This window comes from Pectinophora gossypiella, chromosome 17 (genome assembly GCF_024362695.1).
Source record: "Pectinophora gossypiella chromosome 17, ilPecGoss1.1, whole genome shotgun sequence".
NCBI lineage: Eukaryota > Metazoa > Arthropoda > Insecta > Lepidoptera > Gelechiidae > Pectinophora > Pectinophora gossypiella.
In genome coordinates this window covers 14,634,508-14,653,228 of record NC_065420.1, presented here as the reverse complement: position 1 = coordinate 14,653,228, position 18,721 = coordinate 14,634,508, and the positions used below count along the sequence as shown (strand labels likewise).

Below are 18,721 nucleotides of genomic sequence, written 5' to 3'. Positions count from 1 at the left end.
TTACTTCCATAAAAAAACTCAGTGAGTAAAATTACCTACTAAAATAAGTATGTACAGTCATGAGCAATATAATTTACCCACTTTAGGACTCTGTGGCACTAACATATTTGACATTTAGTGAGACTTACAGTTCAATTTGTCAAAAAAGTTAATGTGACATGGTACCATAGTGTATACATATTAATGCTCGTTACCGTACGTACGCCGTACACTTATATTTTATTAACTATTTTTCTGTTGTTACAAAGCATACCTACCTACACAGACAGTTATCACTACTTACGACCAATATGATTGACTTTACACCGACTTCTAACCATGAATAAAGTGAAAGTCTTCATTATTTGCTAGTAATAATATATTATTGCCATTATTTTCAATTTCACTTTCAAGACAAACTATCGATAGAAGTGACAATAAAACCGCACGTGATAATAAAATGCTGTAAACGCAGGAAAAGTGTGAAATGCAATTTGTTTATCACACCCGGCATTTGCATTCACAACTTCAAGACATCCACTTGCCTCTCATGTATTTCTATATTTATCTACTTAATTAAGAAATTCCTATCTAATTGAAATTACATCATGTCCAATATTGTGCAAACAGATAGTTATGAAGTTTACGCCGAGAAAACGGATGAGGTAAGTTTAAACTAAAAACGTTAAAAGTTTATATTTCAACTACCTGTCTACTATCCTACTACAACTATTATAATCTAAAATATCCTTAAATACTTATTTATTATTATAATTAGATTCCTAAGTTTTTCTTACTCTAACATCGATTTCAAAACTTTCAAACTTGTTAAAACTTTTGAAATACCATTGTGCTGTCATCTACTTGCACTCTTTGTATCTTTTGAACAAACATCCAACAGGTTGTCGGTAAGAGCACAAGCGTTGCTGCTTTAGTACCCGAGCTTCATACCAGATGACGCTGTTTTTCCTTAGAATCCTGGCCACGAACCGTAACTCAGTAGTTCTTATACAAGAAAAGAGATGGCGCTGCAAGGTTTAGTACAAATACCAGAAACGAGATGGCGCTACCATACACTTTTATTATACAAAGAAAGTTTAAAGTTTATGCATCCATTATTATTTTACATTCGTAATAAACTCCTAAAACCTTTCTGCGAAGGTGTGAAAATCATTTTTATTCGTCGGGTTTGTTTTTTATTGTTGTTTGGCCGTGGGAACGGGCAGGTAGCGGAGAGTAGGCTAGTCAAGTCACCTATAGAGGCGTAGTAAGTAGTTATACGAATGTTGTACGAGTGCGGTTGCATCACGGAGTGCGTTGTTGTAGGCTGTACGCCGCGGCTGCGCTTGCGCCGGCCTCTTTACAGTTTTGGCGATTAGATAACGACTAGGTCACGTAAATTTTCCCATAAGCTTTAGTTTCCCGTTTCTTGTACGATAAGTTAGATGGTTTAGCGCTTTTAATACTAAGTAGGTATAAAAAGTTTTCAAGTTGACTTTTTAATATTGTTAATATGGTACGTAGGTACCTACCTACCTATCTATTACCTAAACATAATAAATATAGAGAAAAAGTAAAAATAGGTAGGTTCATCTTCTCTAAATAAACTAGATAGGTAGGTATGTAGATGGGAACCAAATTACTTAAAAAAATATTTCAGAAAGATTAGATCCTATCCTAAGTATGATAACTTAAAATGAAGACAATAAATTGTATAGGTATTAATTCCTACTTCAACCCAGAAATATCTTTATTCATTAAGTAACATTTTCTTTAAATCGTAAATATTTACTTAAATACTAATACAGTTTCTAAAAACCTGTATAGCCGAACAGAAGTAGCGGCAAGATAGACCTCGACACGTGTTCCTAGACGTTCTTAAAAAAAAACTTCGAAACTGTCCTGAATAAAAAACAGCCAGGTGACAAAATTTGCTTATCACACAAGCTAGACTCGAGCCATCATTCAAATACGACACGCTCATAAAAACTATGGGTTTTTAATGAAACTTTATTATAAACCATTACAATGGCTGTCCAAAAAACCTGGGCTCGTGTCCTCGGGACTTTTTACTTTTTTTAAACGGTATTCAAATCGTGAGGGAGGGTTTTGCCCTCTGTCGGCCACACCTGCCGCTGGTACTCTGGCTATGTACTTAACGTGAAGAGAAAACTGTCGTTATTAATTCATTGAAAAAACCTTTTTTCACCTGATAAGGCTAGCAGCTTTTCACCATCATGACATAACCTTATAGTTCTTCTTATCTCGTCTGGGTTGTGAGATCAATGTCCAACCTCATCAGCCCTGATGTCAAGGTTACTATTGACTCGCCCAAGGTTCCTTCTTCTTTTTCTATCGTGTGGGTTGTGAGGTGGATGACCAACCTCATAAACCAGCCAGGGTAATTATTAAGCTGCCAAAGGCCCCTGACGTGACTCAGGTAACGAATACGTAGGTACTTACATAGTAAGTAGTAACCAGGACCAACGGCTTAACGTGCCTGCCGACGCACAGATCATCTTACGTTCGGACATTCAGGTGATCATCCTGCAATGTCCTAACCAAACTAGGAATCACAGATGATTTTTGTGATATGTCCCCACCGGGATTCGTACCCGGGACCTCCGGATCGTGAGCACAACGCTCAACCACTGGACCATGAAGATTCCTGACATTGGTCTTATAACGTCTATACTTACCTACATAAGTCGATAGTAGCCAATAATTTTATTTTTTATTGTTTTACTGAAAATTATATTTATGATCGACATTGATCGAGATAATAATAACCTCGAACTCTGCGGTAATGGCAGCAGACCTTGGCCCCCAAAATTGAGGTCCCGCTTAGAAAATAAAATTAAAGTTTCTCTACCAAACCGGAGTGGAGTGCGCCTTGTACCTCTTTCTATAGACGAGGGAAGAACTATGCCGTCCCACTATAAGCTGTAAGGTCTCGGATTGGAATCCCGGTGGGGAAATATCACAAAAAATTTGGTTAGGATATACAGAATGATCACCAGATTGTCCTGAAGTAAGATGATCCGTGCTTTAGAGGGCACATTAACACTTTCAAGGACAGAACTTCTACAGACGTTGCGATTCCAAGGTGCCATACTACCTATTATGAACCACCAATGACCCACGGTCTCTGTCCGTGAAAGCGTTAAATAGTCGATCCCAGCTACTATTTACTTAAGTAAAAATATGAAGTCGTTAATGAGCGACGTCAGGGACCTTTGGCGGCTCAATGGTAACCCTGACACCAGGTTGATGAGATTGGTAAAGAGCAATGGGTCTCACGACCCACACGATAGAAGAACTATAAGCTGTTTGTGTTATAGAAATCTGTCTATCTATCTATCTACTCAGCCTGTGTCCACCCACTGCTGGGTATAGGCCTCCTCTCTTTCACGCCATCCTTTCCGGTCCTGTGCATGTCTCATCCATTGCTTTCCGGCGTACCTCTCAATGTCATCCGACCACGGGCTGGTGGTCTGCCTCGATATCGCATACCATCCCTTGGCCACCATTCAGTAACAGCCTTAGTCCATCTGTTGTCTTCCCGTCTTGTCTTGCTATAGAAATCATCACCACTACTGTGGCACGGGCCTTCCCTATGGATGGATGGATAGGGAGATCGAGCCTTATACCACCACGCGGGCCCAGTGCGGATTGGTGGTTATTAACGACTGCTAATGCAGCCGGGACCAACGGCTTAACGTGTCTTCCGAAGCACGGAGGAGCTCGAGATGACAACTTTTTTTTTGTGGTCACCCAGCCTATGACCGGCCTTTGCGAAAGTTGCTTAACTTCAACAATCGCAGACCGAGCGCGTTTACCGCTACGCCAACGAGCTCCTCACTATAGAAAATAAGCTATAGAAATATCAGCACTAAAATTTAATTGTCAATTTTCGTAACTCTCCTCACAAGCCAGCTAAATCTTTTTTCTTTTTGCGTTTAGAGGTTTTTTCTCCATCACAAAGAGACCGCCGATATAAGAGGCTAAATTACAGCCCATTTATGTAAGTAGAACACACTTTGTTTCTCTCAACTGCGTTTGGATTTATACCTCGGTGTTTTAACTTTGAACGTAAGGGATAGAGTTCTTTATAGAATAACAAATGTGATGGCCACGAGTGCTTACTTTTTGGGAGGTAAAAGTAAATTACTACAAAACGTATTTTTTTGTATTCTAATAAAAAAACATAGAAAACGTTCAGCTGCTTGTCTACCCGGGCATATCGTAAAAACCGACACAGGGATTGTGTCCTCTAGCATGATGGACTAATGTTATGGGCGATAGGCTGATCCCTTATCACCATAAGGTTCATCATATCCAGCTTACGACATCGTATCAACAGTGGCTGCAAGTTGTCTTTGATTACTTGTGGCTCTGCCCACCCCATTAGGGATTACGGGCGTGAGTTTATGTATGTATGTTTTAGTATTCTCCATATTAAATTCTAATTAATTTTATTTAAAAACTTCTCTGTTGACGTAAGAGGAAAAGTCATATACTTCAGCTGCTTAAAAAACATTGCATAACATAGTATCACGCCGCCTGTCTCATAGGGGTAAGCAGTGGTGTAGTATACACACGCACTCCTCGCCAGCTTCTCATAGGAGGCGAGCCATCGTGGAAACCAATGATATCAATTATTTATCTATGATCCAAAGATGATAGCGTATAAAGTCGTATTCAGTGGTTGACTAAACTTTTACTTATATACAAAAGGAGTAAATTGAAACAAACGAACTTAACAAAAAAAACGAGATGCATTGAACAAGAGTTAACATAACACATAACGTAAGTTCACGACTACGTTCCCAATTGGGGTAGTCAGAGGTACATCCATCGCAAGAACAAAAACTTGTAAAATGTACCTTACCGAGGTCTGTGTGCCAGTGTTTGTAACTTTGATTTTATAAAAAAAAATTGCAATTACCTATGTTCGATGGCGCTACTCGCGAGTAAGTGCGGTTATCTAAGTCCCAGCTTTATCTAATAATAACGCAATCCGCGCAGCAGTGACGAACAAATTTCATAGCGACAGATGTCCTGCGCGCACGCACAGGGCTGGCACGCACTACAGTTACCTTAACAGTACACCTAATGCTGATTCCAGCAGGCACTTCCTAATTTTATTTGAAGTTATACCTGTCATTTTCTTATCCGTTGAAAAGGAAAGATACAGATATGATACGAATAAAATAGGCATTATTTTATTTATTTTATTTTTTTTTATTAAAAATAAGTACAGTACTTAATACATTTTTTTACAATTGACGGTGCAACAAAAACCAACTTTGGTTTGTCCGTACACCGACATTCACCATCGTCGCTTCCAATTTGCAACATAATATCATGCTCGAACAAATAGGTACAATAAATAAAGAACATGTAAGTAGGTAGGAACTTATACACTTGCAAGCGAAGTACACAAAAAGTAGTTCACTGCATCAGCTTCACCCCGCGCGTCACACGTAACTACCATGTCGCTGGTATGCAACCCATTATTACCCATTTGACGTCAGTTTAATTCTCTTGGGTTATATGCTAAAATGACGACGTTTATCTACGTAGATAGCATTCGTTGCGTCTATTGGTCGAAGCTGTCGATATAATTTGAGGTGCGGTTGCAGTGCCGCGGGGGCTGCAGTGATTATCAGGCGATTCGTGCTTCTACCCAAACCAATAAGTATTACTGAAGTAAGATCAAGAAGATGTGGAAATTGGCCGGACACTTGGCTAGACCCGAGGATGGTCAGTGGACAAAAGCCATCACAGAATGGCCACCATTCATACACTACGAGAAAGGAAAAGATCGGTGGGTTTGAGTGGGTGTTGCAACGGCGGGATAGTAGTGGATGAGGTTAGTGCGGGACTTTCCGGTCCTGCGCTAAAAGTGGTGCAAAATGTAAGAAGCCTGGAGTGGTGACCCAGCAGTGGGATGATGCGGGTGTGGATGATGTTGTATGTAGAGATGCAACATACTCGCAGTATCGACAGCCCTGTAGAGCGTGCGCGCGCGGCGCTAGCATCCTCTATTTAACCTCAAAATGAGCGCGGTTTTTGTCCCGCTTTTTATTTAACTTACCGTCTACTAATATTATGCTTATGTTTCCATTTTTTTCACTCACTTATCTGGGTGTTTGATGAGGAAAAAATATTTTTTTCTGCACCTTAAGGCCGCGCATATGGCGCAGCGCGTGCTACCAACACATTGCGCCGGATTTTTTTTGCATCCGATTCGAAATTCAAATATGGTGCATGTGCCCAGGCGCAGATATCGCGGGGGGCGAGTTTTTTTTTCTTAATTTGAATAGATGCTAAAAGATGCCGACATTGTTTGTTGAAGGTTATAATCGAATAAAATGCTTTCATTATAATACTCATAATTGAATCGTCGTTCTATTAACTTTATTTTAAATAAATAATTTTAAGACATACTTACCTAAGTTAATAATCCGTATTTTACAGCTGAATTCCAGTGAAGCTGCAGTTTTGAAATGAACTTTCAGTAATTTTCCGCCTAAAGTAGGTTTAATTTTAGTGTTTACTTCACAGCTAGACGTTCGCTGTACCTACATACTACATCTATAGTGAAGTTTTTAAACATTTCGTAGTGCATACTCCCTAAACAGTAGGGTGAACGCACCCAGTGTGGGACTCCGACGTTTTTGCATCCTCTTTTTGTCTTGTCTGTCCGTCTGTTGCGCGGGAGTCGTTTGAGGCATACTTTATAGCCGCAAAGAGACGGGGGATATTATTTTTAAAACTTTTTTCCACTTTCTCAAGGGTGGTAATTAATAACGCCACGGGATTAGCACTTTCTAATACATTTTTTAAGGCATAACCCGTTGAGGTGTTGATTTTACGGCCTACTGTCGCGGTAACAGTTATTTATGTGTGACGGTTTTTTTATTTGCTTTGAATGGGTTATTAGTCTTGTGTGTGCATAATAAATTAAGATGCGGTTTTACGCTAGTCAATTAATTATACGGTCACGAGCATTAATATGTATACACTTTGGTACCATGTCACATTAACTTTTTTGACAAATTGAACTGTAAGTCTCACTAAATGTCAAATATGTTAGTGCGACAGAGTCCTAAAGTGGGTACATTATATTGCTCATGACTGTACATTCGATATTTCTAAATTTTATTCTTTAGTTTACATAGCGTTTATTTTTAGTACTTGGGCGAACTTTTAGATACGTATTTTCGTGTTACTTTCACGTTTCAAAAGTAAAAAGAAAATAACTTAAGAAACTTAGTTTTCTATAGTTGCTATGGTCTTGTGTGACACCGGCTTGCTTCTCAAACAGGAAGCGGCAATTCGATCCCCGATACCGGACTTGTACTGCTCACCACCTATCACTTTCGTCTAACAGAAAGCTTGGTGATGCATGGGTAGGAAATTCACCTAAGTGCGATGAATGTACCTCTGACTACCCCAATTGGGAATATAGCCGTGAGATTATGTCATGAAAAAAAAAAACATACCTATGCACGCAATATTTTATCACATCTTCAGTCCCTCTCTAAGATAAGCAAGTAAATTATACTAAGTATAGGTTAAGCCTAAGGTAATTTAAAAATAAAAAAACAAAAACAAAACCATCAACCGACTTATAATACAACAACATACAATAACAAAAAGCTATAGCAATTATTTATCGCTTAGTAAACTATTCAAATTGCTGTCAAGTTTAAGTCAACAAACAAAGTTACACACATTAAACGTCAATAATGAATTCAGCGGTCTATCATTGCGCCGTTTACCCTGTTTTTTACTACTTTTACTACTACAGGGGACAATCATGTTTTTTTTAAATTTTCACTGAATTTTAATCAATTAAACAGGCAATATCAATTTGGCTAATGAATAATTTATACAAGTTTATTGATTCACCTGTTACATCGTTTTATAGACAAAATCTGTATTTTTTTATATGTATTGAAAGTAGGTAGTAAACATACATACATACATAAACTCACGCCCGTAATCCCTAATGGGGTGGGCAGAGCCACAAGTAATCAAAGACAACTTGCAGCCACTGTTGATACCATGTCGTAAGCTGGATATGATAAACCTTATGGTGATAAGGGATCAGCCTATCGCCCATAACATTAGTCCATCATTTTAGAGGACACAATCCCTCTGTCGGTTTTTACGACATGCCCGGGAAGACAAGCAGCTGAACGTGTTCTATGTTTTTTATTTGCTCCCAGAACAGCATAGAAGCAAAGCAAGCAAGCAAGAAGTAGGTAGTAAAGATTTGGTCTTAATTAAAAAAAAAAACTAGCGCCACACTATGATGGCCGTTTTGACGTTTGTCCTGCTCATCAAGTTTTGTATTAATTAATAACTACATAAAGGAGCAAATACCTGTACTTTATTGTGTCGAAATGGCTATCATTAAGTATGATTGTCACCGATTTAAAAAAAAAATACTTATGTTAAGATCTAACCACATTGCCCTGAAGTTTATCCTGTTAATTCCAGGGTAGGATGTTTGACATACACACATACAAAACTCACATTCGTTATACATCGTAACGAAAACTTTGAGGGATGATTCAGACTATGATTCTGAGTTCATATCAAGTGGAAATTTCCGTCGCAAAAGTATGGAACTGAAAATAATTAAAAAAAACACTAAAATTTTCATGAATTTTGCGACGGCAAACCACTTGATATAACCATTAGTCATTGCAAACTAACCCCTAGCGTACATACATACATAGTTGTATGTTAATCTGAAGTTATGAATAAAACATGTCCAATGAGGATGTTACCAGAACGTTATTTGCTTTCTTTATCATGCTATTTAGTTTACGATGGCTTAGTGGTTGAACGACTTGAAAGACAAATCAAATCGGCTTCGATTCCCGGCGGGTCAATTTAGGAAAAGATCTTTTACAAGCAAGAAAAATGCAAGTTAACAAGCAATGTAGTTATAGTATAAAAAGTAGTTTTTTTTTCTAAAGTTTGGTGTTAGGGCTGGCAGAGGAAGACCTAGAAGGACGTACATTGGTGGTGTCCTTAGACAAGGTTCAGTAAGTTCTACTCTAAACCGGTGTGCGTGTATGAAACGATTGATGATTGTGGAGGAAGCAAGAGAAGTGTGTCAGGATCGAAGCAAATGGAATTCTCTGCTTATCCCGGTGGGAAATAGGCGTGTTTAGTTTATGTATGTAAGTATGTTTTGCTGCAGCCTAATTGATGTCCCACTGCTGGGTAAAGGCCTCCCCCTTTTCCTTCCAACCATCCCTGCCTGCTAGGTCTAGCAGAACGATGCCCCAGACAGGGATAGTTGGAAGTAGAAGGGGGAGGCAGTGGGATATATGTTATGCTGCAGAAAAACATAGTTACATACATAAACTAAACACGCCTATTTCCCACTGGGGTAAGCAGAGAATTCCATTTAATTCAATCCAGAACACCTGTGTTCTGGAAGGCGTCTAGCTCGTCCCTCCATCGTGTTCGTGGTCTGCCCCGTGGAAGACCATGCGGGGTCCAAAAAAAAAGCAAAGGTTAGGCAAAGTAGTATATTAAGTAGTTTAGTAGTAATAACTATAGTAGTGAGGTTATAGTTGTTTGCAAGTCATTTTCGTGTTGTTGAGTTGTTGTTGTTGACTTGTTGAAGTGTTGAGTGGTGATTCTTGCTGTTTCTCTTTTTGTTGTCTGCTACTACTTCTGGCATCCCTTTAAGGGGAACTGCTGTGAATTTAAGACATTTTGTGTGTATTACATGAGTTATTTAAAAAGAAACATTTTACAGTTTGTTATTAACCATTTTAACGAAAACACACGAAATAAAATTACTAGAAAAATATTGGTAAAATAGTAGAAAATAATTCATGGATTCGTTATCGCACGTTACGCAATTTATTTCGACTTATAAAAAAAAGTAGCTTTTATTTAAACATACTTTAATGGTATATATACGTGACTACCGAAACTCGTCTATTGATGCATTATGTATAATAATAATTTATTTATTTCGAGAAATATGTTTCATACGTTATAGACGCAACGATTGCCGTCTACATACATAAACGTTGCGTCGCTATTTGCTGAAGCCCGCGATATACGTCGCGCCGCGCGCGATAGCTTAGCCGTGCAGACCCGACTTGTCTCCCTTAAATAGTAAACAAAATATTACGGCCCATAATCTCAAATTATTCACGTCTTAAGTCGCCACAAATTGCCCAACAGCCTTAGAACCGTCGTAACTTCAGTCGTAAACTGCCCTTAGCAACCCCCATTTTATTATAATCAGCCATAATAAGGCAAGGGCTACTCGGCATACAGCCTGGGTCATTGACCTCTAACTACACACTTTTGGCAGCCACCATAGACTATGCCTCGCTTCCCCCTTTTTCTTCGTGTTATGTATATTTCTCGTAATGCGTAAGCGGTTTTTTCAAGCTTAGCTCTTGAGTAGAGAGGCAACAATTATATCGATGTAGATCTTGTTCTATCGTGTGGGTTGTGAGATGGAACACCAACCTCATCAACCCTGGTATCAAGGTTACTATTGAGCCGCCAAAGGCCCCTGACATGGCTCATGTAACGACTACTTACTTACATCAGTAAGTAGTAACCGGGACCAACTACTTAACGTGCCTTCCGAAGCACGGATCATTTTACTTTTTGGACAATCAGGTGATCAGCCTGTAATGTCCTAACCAAACTAGGGATCACAAAGTGATTTTTGTGATATGTCCCCATCGGGATTCGAACCCGGGACCTCAGGATCGTGAGCCCACCTCTCTCAACTACTGAACCTCGAAGATAATATATTAATAATATATTTTCTCTTTGTCGATAAGTTGGGTGTCGATATGTTCTCATCTCTATTGGTAACTAGGACATGCCAGCCCCCTATAATAGTGTCCTTGGAGTGGCGCGATGCCAATGCCAGGGACCGCTTCACAGCCTTCAGATAGACTACACGAGACAGATATACACAACCACATCTATTCCTCAATCATACCGTAGAATAAAGTACAATATACTACTGGTATATCCTGAGCTAGAAGTTTCAACGAGGCTTCCTGTAACGTGAATATTGACCTCTATAGCACAAGCACAACCACTGTGAAAAAACTGGCTCCCTGCTCACCAGGTTGAGAAACAGCCCCAACAGCATCCTGAAGACATTAGCTGATCGATACACATCGCCGCTTTGGAGATGTTTTGTGTGTAGGGTGACGATCACGGGAACTTACCCGTTCACGTGATGGTCATGAATGCGTGCAAAATATAATTTTCATTACTAACAATAGTTTCATAAGTCACTTCTTACTAACATAATATGGATGTAATTTTTTGATCCGAAATAAACAATTTTATTTATTTATTTTTCTACTCCTCTACTTTAATCTGGCATTTAAATAACCAAAAAGTCTAATATAAGTACATACATAATTAAACTCTTTGAAAAAGTGTACGCTCTATGGCCTATAAAAGCATTGTTGTTGTTTTTTTTTTTTTGACCTGGAAACTGGCACCTTTACTTTGTTTGGTGCCATAGATATACTATAAGAAAAAAGTATACATTTGCCGCCATTTTCCCGCGCGTTGGAAAATAAATTGGAAAATTTTTGTGTTTCGTTTAAAATTACGTCGTCGTAGAAAAAGTATTGTATGCAACGTTGTATAACTAGGTCAAAAAATGCTCGTGGCGTCTCTTATTGCGATGTTCGCCAAGGCTCACATCGCAACTCACGCCACTCGCATTTTTTGACCCTTCTTATACAACTGTTGCATAAAATACTATTATAGCACAAGCACAAGCACTGTGAAAAGACTACTGACACAAGGCTATTTTAACATCATCACTTAATAAATTGCATGGATGAACTGGCACTGTTTGTGATTGTTTCTGTTATTGACGCATATTTGAAATGTATTTTATTAACGTTCTTTTTATGTTCATTTAATTAGCCTACTTTATAGAGTAACTATATTGAAACCTATAGGTGGAGATTTGTTATTAGCATATAGATACTAGTGATTTTATTTATTGTACTATTCAGCTGTTAATCTTCCGAAAAGTAAATAAATAAACTATCATACTACACTGGTACACTACACTACACTGCTATACTATACTGGTATAATAACCCTGACACCAGGGTTGATGAGGTTGGTAATTCACTTCATAACCCCGTGTGGGTTAGAGAAGAAGAGACTGGTATTATCCTAATTTAACCCTAAAGAGCCATGTCAGGTGCCTTTGGCGGCTTAATCATAACCCTGACACCAGGGTTAATGAGGCTGGTATTCCACCTCACAACCCACACGATAACGAAAACTGTGTTACCTACTCTTGATGATGATAACTCATTAAACTCCTAAGACCGAGAGTTCCAGACACAATGGGGTTTGGATTTCAAAAGGACATTCGGTCTTCCTTATAGCACTTTAAATATAGCCGTAGTAAATATCGTTCGATCAGAAACAAACATAAAGGAAGTTCCGGAGCCCCCTCTTAACAACAAGCGCAATTGGGCCACGGGGTCTTTAAGACATAAATCATAATATGTTGTTTGTTATAACGACTATAAAGAACGACCATGACTGGCACAATCCGACTATTGAGGAAATCGAGGGGCTCTTGATGTTTCCTATATTTCCTTACTAAATATGTATTTAGGTAAGTAGCTTCCAGCTTTGAGTTAGTATTGAGTGGAAACAAAAATATAATAACATTGAATACAATACAATACAAATACACTTTATTGCACCAAAATAAAAAGAAATAATTAAAAAAAGTCTCTTAATTAAGTACATGGCAAATGGCGGCCTTATCGCTTAAAGCGATTTCTTCCAGGCAACCATAAGGTGAGGAAAAATGTAAAAAATATAATTGAAAGATTGCGGGTACAAACTATAAGCACAACTTATTACCAATAAAGTATAATTAAATATCGAGGGATGATTGTCGAATTTGTTTTCGAATTTATGTTTGGATCATAAATGATCATCACGTGCTCAGCGTTGAAGGAAAACATCGTGAAGAAACCCATATTACCGACAAATGCATTTTCGGATGCATGTGACCTGTATAGGCTGGTTTACCCTTCGCGGCTTGGAAGGTCTGTAAATACCGGACCTGTCAAATCTTCAGGTTAGGTAAGCGGATCCTGTGAAATGAGATAATGCTAGGGGGGTGAAATATCGAGGAATGTAAGTAATATACAATCCTGACGACCCAATTACTCTAACCATAGAGGAGAACAGAGTATGTTTCCAAATGCCCGGTAACAAAAATTAAGTCGGTTTACTTAGTTTTACCGGGTGAGAGCCTTCAACGCTCCCCATTTCTCTGGCCAAGTAGTTAATGCCGTCTGCGACAAATCTACAGTAAGTAACGTCAAAAAAAATACTAAGTTTCAATTTTTCAAACACATATAATATTTTAAACGGTTACCCTGTAAAAAACACGAAAAACTGATATTAGGTAGATATACGAACTAAACACTATAATTTACGCTATCGTAAATTGAAATCGGACAATTGATAAAGCAATTGTCGTGTCGTTAATGTTTATCATCGCAGCACAGATCGTGTCAGATACAGAGACAACTATTTTCCTGCCCTACACACTTACTGGCCCTCCACAATTAATGTCCCTCCACACACTTCAACATTGCTTAGTTATATATACTACCAGTGTGGTAACTTTGGACTTATCTCTTATGAGTTGTAAAAACAATGACCGATCTTATCAACCGTGTGCCTAGTATAGAGCCTCCAAAGGCCCATGACATGACTCTCTCTTCTCTATCGTGTGGGTTGTGAGGTGAATTACCAACCTCATCAACCCTGGTGTCAGTGTTATTATTGAACCGCCAAAGGCCCCTGACATGGCTCATGTAACGACTACTTACTTACATCAGTATATAGTATCCGGGACCAACAGCTTAACGTGCCTTCTGAAGCACGGAACATCTTTTTTTGGACAATCAGGTGATCAGCCTGTAATGTCCACCGGACATTACATCAAAGCGGTCGCACTCATGTAAGGACTACATACCTGTTTATTTAAGTAAATATTTTAACCGGGACCATATTTTTACCGTGTGCTCCGAAGCACGGAGTCATTTTTTGGCAAACAAGTGATTTCAGCATGCATTGTCCTGACCAAACCGGGGAGAGTCTCTTAAAGCATTTTTTTGTTAGACAGAGTTCCCTATCAGGAAGTTGAACCGGGACTTCGAGATTGTAAGCCCAATGCTCAACGACTGCACCACGTAGGCCAAAGCAATCTTCTTCTTATCGTGTGGGTTGTGAAGTGGAATACCAAACTCGTCAGACCTGGTGTCAAGGTCATTACTGAGCCGCCATAGGCCCCTGGCATGACTCATGTAACGACTACACACTTACATCAGTAAGAAGTAACCGGAACCAACGGCTAATGCAATGAACCTACGCCACTGCTTAGTCTGATGGTATTTACTTTCACCATTATTATATATAGTCTGATACTAAAATAATTCCACCAGGGTCCCCCGCTCCGTGCGAACAGATCCTATCTCCGACGTGGTTATAAAATGAAAAGCTAAACAAATTGCACCTCGACATCACTTATAATTATTTTTTTGTGCAGTTAATGTTGTAATTATGAATTTATTGCAGTTTTTGCAACTGCCAGTAATTAATTTGTAATCAACTTATATCAAATGGGTGGCAGGAGGTGAATGTAAATTGGTTTTTTATAGAATTAAAACGTTATTATATCATTTTATCCAAGTCTGCAAGGTTTCTTGTGCTAATTATTTTGTATAGATTTTATCGAATGCAACAAAAGTTGTAGTGAAAAAGGAAATTATTAATGAGTTCTGTTATCTTTTTTGCCACAATCTTAAATTTTCTTTTTTATTTTAGGAATGCACTGGTTGGGGTAGCAAGGGATATAACTAATAAGTCATCTGTTACTCTTTCAAGGATCTAGCAAGATTTAGAGCACTCTACATGGTATCAGACGACGTCCTGAGCCGAGGTTCGCGCCCAACTAGGCACGCTCAGGCCTGTTGTCTTAAATCTTGTACCGGGTGAGAGGCCTCAGCGCCCCCCATTTATCCGGCCAAGTAGTTAATGCCATTTACGGCAAATCTACAATAAGTCTCGTCAAAAAGAAGAGCACTCTACCACAGATTACATTCACAACAAAGTGTTCCTCTAAGGGTTCCGTTTTTCTCTTTCGTGTTCGGAACCCTAAAAACTCAAAATTTTTAAAATTCAAAAATATTTATTCTTCAAAAATGGCTTACATAGTTAGCGCTTTTTGAACGCCAACGATTAAATTACATATTATGTAACTAGCTGTAAAACTACTACCACATCGGAAGTTGTATCGCTGTGGAAAAGACGTGGCCAGAAAACCTCCCAGCCCTGTTTTTCTTTCTTTTTTTAAGTCCAGTTTGTATCACATCTCAATGTAATTACAACCATTTAAATCACGAAAGGCGTAAATAATACCTACATGTAGTGATTAATTAGGTATTTCAAATAACATGTGTCAACCCAGACAAGTCTAGACGGCCAGACGGGCTGGACAGACGGGCGAAATTTATCGCGACGCGGAACAGACGGACGGACGGACGGAAATATAGCGAATGTCACACATTTAGACGCCGTATATTTAGATTGCAACGGTTATAATTAGATGATGCGCATATGAATTCTGCGCGTTCATGTGGGGATACCACTTAATCATAAAATATTTACGACAAATAACTTGTTCATTCATAGCAGCGAGCAGGGATCATCGTCTCTGTCGATTGTCATCATCGTTTGCAACTGCCCCTGAAGTGGAACTAATACGTCTAATTGTAGCAATAAATTCGGTAGCCCTAAGGCACTTCCCTGGAACCTGACAGAGGGCAGCAGTAACTGTCAGTACTATTCAGAGGCGGAGGACAGGAGTCCTAGTACGGCTTTGAAATAGACTGTGGGCGCCATTACACTCGCGTCAGACAGAGTACTGCGGGGCGGAAGGCAAGAGGGAAACCACTGCTCTATGATTCCCTAAAAAGTAGCATGCAAAATGCTACACCGACAAGAGCGTGGCTCTTAAATTAGTGATGAAGGCACTTTACCGTTTAAAATTTTCCAGTAAAGGAAAAAATCTTGAGAAAACTCTTTTTTTTCCGTTTCTTTGCGGGTCTTGAACCCCGCCAGAAATCGAACCTGAGACATCTAATACTCGTAGCAGTAATAATACCTACAACAGAAGTCATGTTCTATTTAATGATATAATTATTTAATATATAAAGTGTTATTTTTGGCAAACGTGGATGGCGAGACGTCGCGCCGCGTTTAACTGATCGTGCCGTAGTGGTGCGCAAAGGCAACTATAATGCGCTCGCGCCGCTCGGCCCCCTATAGACTGCCTATAGACACACTAACTGCTGAGACGTGGACATAAAGTTTTCCACAGACAATCCATTATAAATAAATACAGTTACAACCAGACAGATATGCGATTCATGCTATATTCCGTTTGGGGGTGGGCAGAACCGCTAGTCACCAGAAAACAACAGTAACGAACAACATACATTTACGTATCTACATTCCTTTAGAACTTATAGTTCGATTTGTTTTAAAAATGTGACATGGTACCAAAGTGGTGCACATTACACGTCATATGTTAGTAGTCCTAAGATGGATAGACATCTCTACATATATACATCTATAGAGATAACTTATGGTCACCAGGACCCTGACACCAGGGTTGATGAGGTTGGTCATCTACCTCACAACCCACACGATAGAAGAAGACTTATGGTGACAGGTCAGGTGGACTAGTAACAGGTTAACATACCGTGTTAGGACATGGAGTGGACACCACATATCTTTTCGTTCATTCTTATACTTACAAATTTTCGTAAAGCTTTTCAGCCCAGTCTGATAGCATCGCAAATGTACGCGCTGACAGATCAAAGTGTTCTCGACGGTATGCGCAGCCGACGCCGCCCTCCCCCCCACTACGTGGCGTCCCCTCCACTCCCCGCCGTCGTCGGCGCATAATTGAATTACATTGTCTGCCTAATGGAACAATATCTGTAATTAATTTGTTACAAGACCATGTCAGGATCGATGCAATATCGAAGCTTACAATACAATACAAATACACTTTATTGCACCAAAATAAAAAAGAAATAATTACAAAAAGACTCTTAACTAAGTACATGGCAAATGGCGGCCTTATCGCTTAAAGCGATTTCTTTCAGAAAACCATAAGGTGAGGAAGCTTCTTATTTTTTTTTTGAGTGATTTAGCCAACTAAGGGACTAACCATTTCAACACAACCGAAACAACCTACTTATATACATCCCACTGCTGGGCACAGACCTCCCCTCAATGGTACAAGAGTATACTCCACTTGGTTGGTGGAGGGGGCGATAGACAATTAATGGACCGTTCTGAAAGAGTCATGGTAGCCCAGTTTGAAGAACGCTTGAAGGTTCGAATCCAGCACGAGCCTAAACCAATGATCTTAGAATGTACTATGTTTAGATCGGCAGTTTTTCTTTTTATTTTTTCAAAAAAAATCAATCCATTTTCAATTTTCCGACAGAACATTCCGCATGATATAAACTCAGAATTGTGATCTGAATCATCCCCCTCAGTATTCATTACGATGTCACTAACACCCATACGTACTCGGATGGCTACCTATGCTAAGATAGAAAATTCTACTTGATATTAACTCAGAATCATGGTCTGAATCATCCTCCTCAGTATTTGTTACGATTTCAGTCATCATCAATTTAAGAGCCACGCTCTTGTCGGTGCAGCATTTTCCATGCTACTTTTTTAGGGAGAAATAGGGCAGTGGTTTCCCTCTTGCCTTCCGCCCCGCAGTACTCTGTCTGACGCAAGTGGGATGGCGCCCAGAGTAGTCTATTACAAAGCCACACTAGGACTCCTGTCCGACAATTTCAGTAACATCCTGTATTTTTATCACTGTCACTGTCGATTTTCGTAATCGTTTACAACTTGGCTAAGGCCCCAGTTCACCTGTAGGTATATTAACAACCTCCATTGGCATTTACTTCTTATCTTGACCAAATAGTGGGTGTCAGATAATGTAATTTTGTAAGAGAGGGTTTTTTTATTAATCTATTTTTCCAAGAACTGAGTAATTTGAAACTAATACATTGACATGCCCATCAATAGGCACATAATAGAGGTAGGCGTTCCATAAGCTCCATTCATACTAGATGCGTAGGAGTTGAAACCCCATCTCCTATTGTACCGGTGAAGGCTTCGCACAAAGACACTGAAAATGTACTGAAACCTGAAAGTGTCAATCGGCCTTCCCTTGTCTTTGAAGTTATTAAACCTTTAAACATCGAATAAGAAATTATACTACGTATAGAACAACAACTCTCCGCTCCCCACCAGCGGCTAATCTAGGTTTACCTCACCCCTCGGTCTTACTTTGGTTTTCCATCGTATGGCGTCAGACGTCACACACACAGATGCGCGTGTACGATGACGTCAATGTGTAATGACTGTATAAAACGTGTTATTTTGTATGAAGTGTCCAGGTTGTGCATAAAGAGTAAATACGTATAGAACGTTAACTCTCCCTCCCGCACCAATTTGTTCGGGCGCCAACCTCACCCCCTCTGGGACTTACTTTAATCTTCGGGGAGATCGCGTTGTTTGTCTCGCTCGCACTACGCGTTAGGGACATTTGTACGAAATG

At 39.3% G+C, this 18,721-nt stretch overlaps 1 protein-coding gene across 3 annotated transcripts in view; it reads left to right on the top strand.

Moving 5' to 3' along the window:
• The window catches only part of LOC126374704 (protein prickle-like), a 268,632-nt gene that overhangs the window by 187,755 nt on the left and 62,156 nt on the right, over positions 1 to 18,721 (top strand). The window lies entirely within an intron of this gene.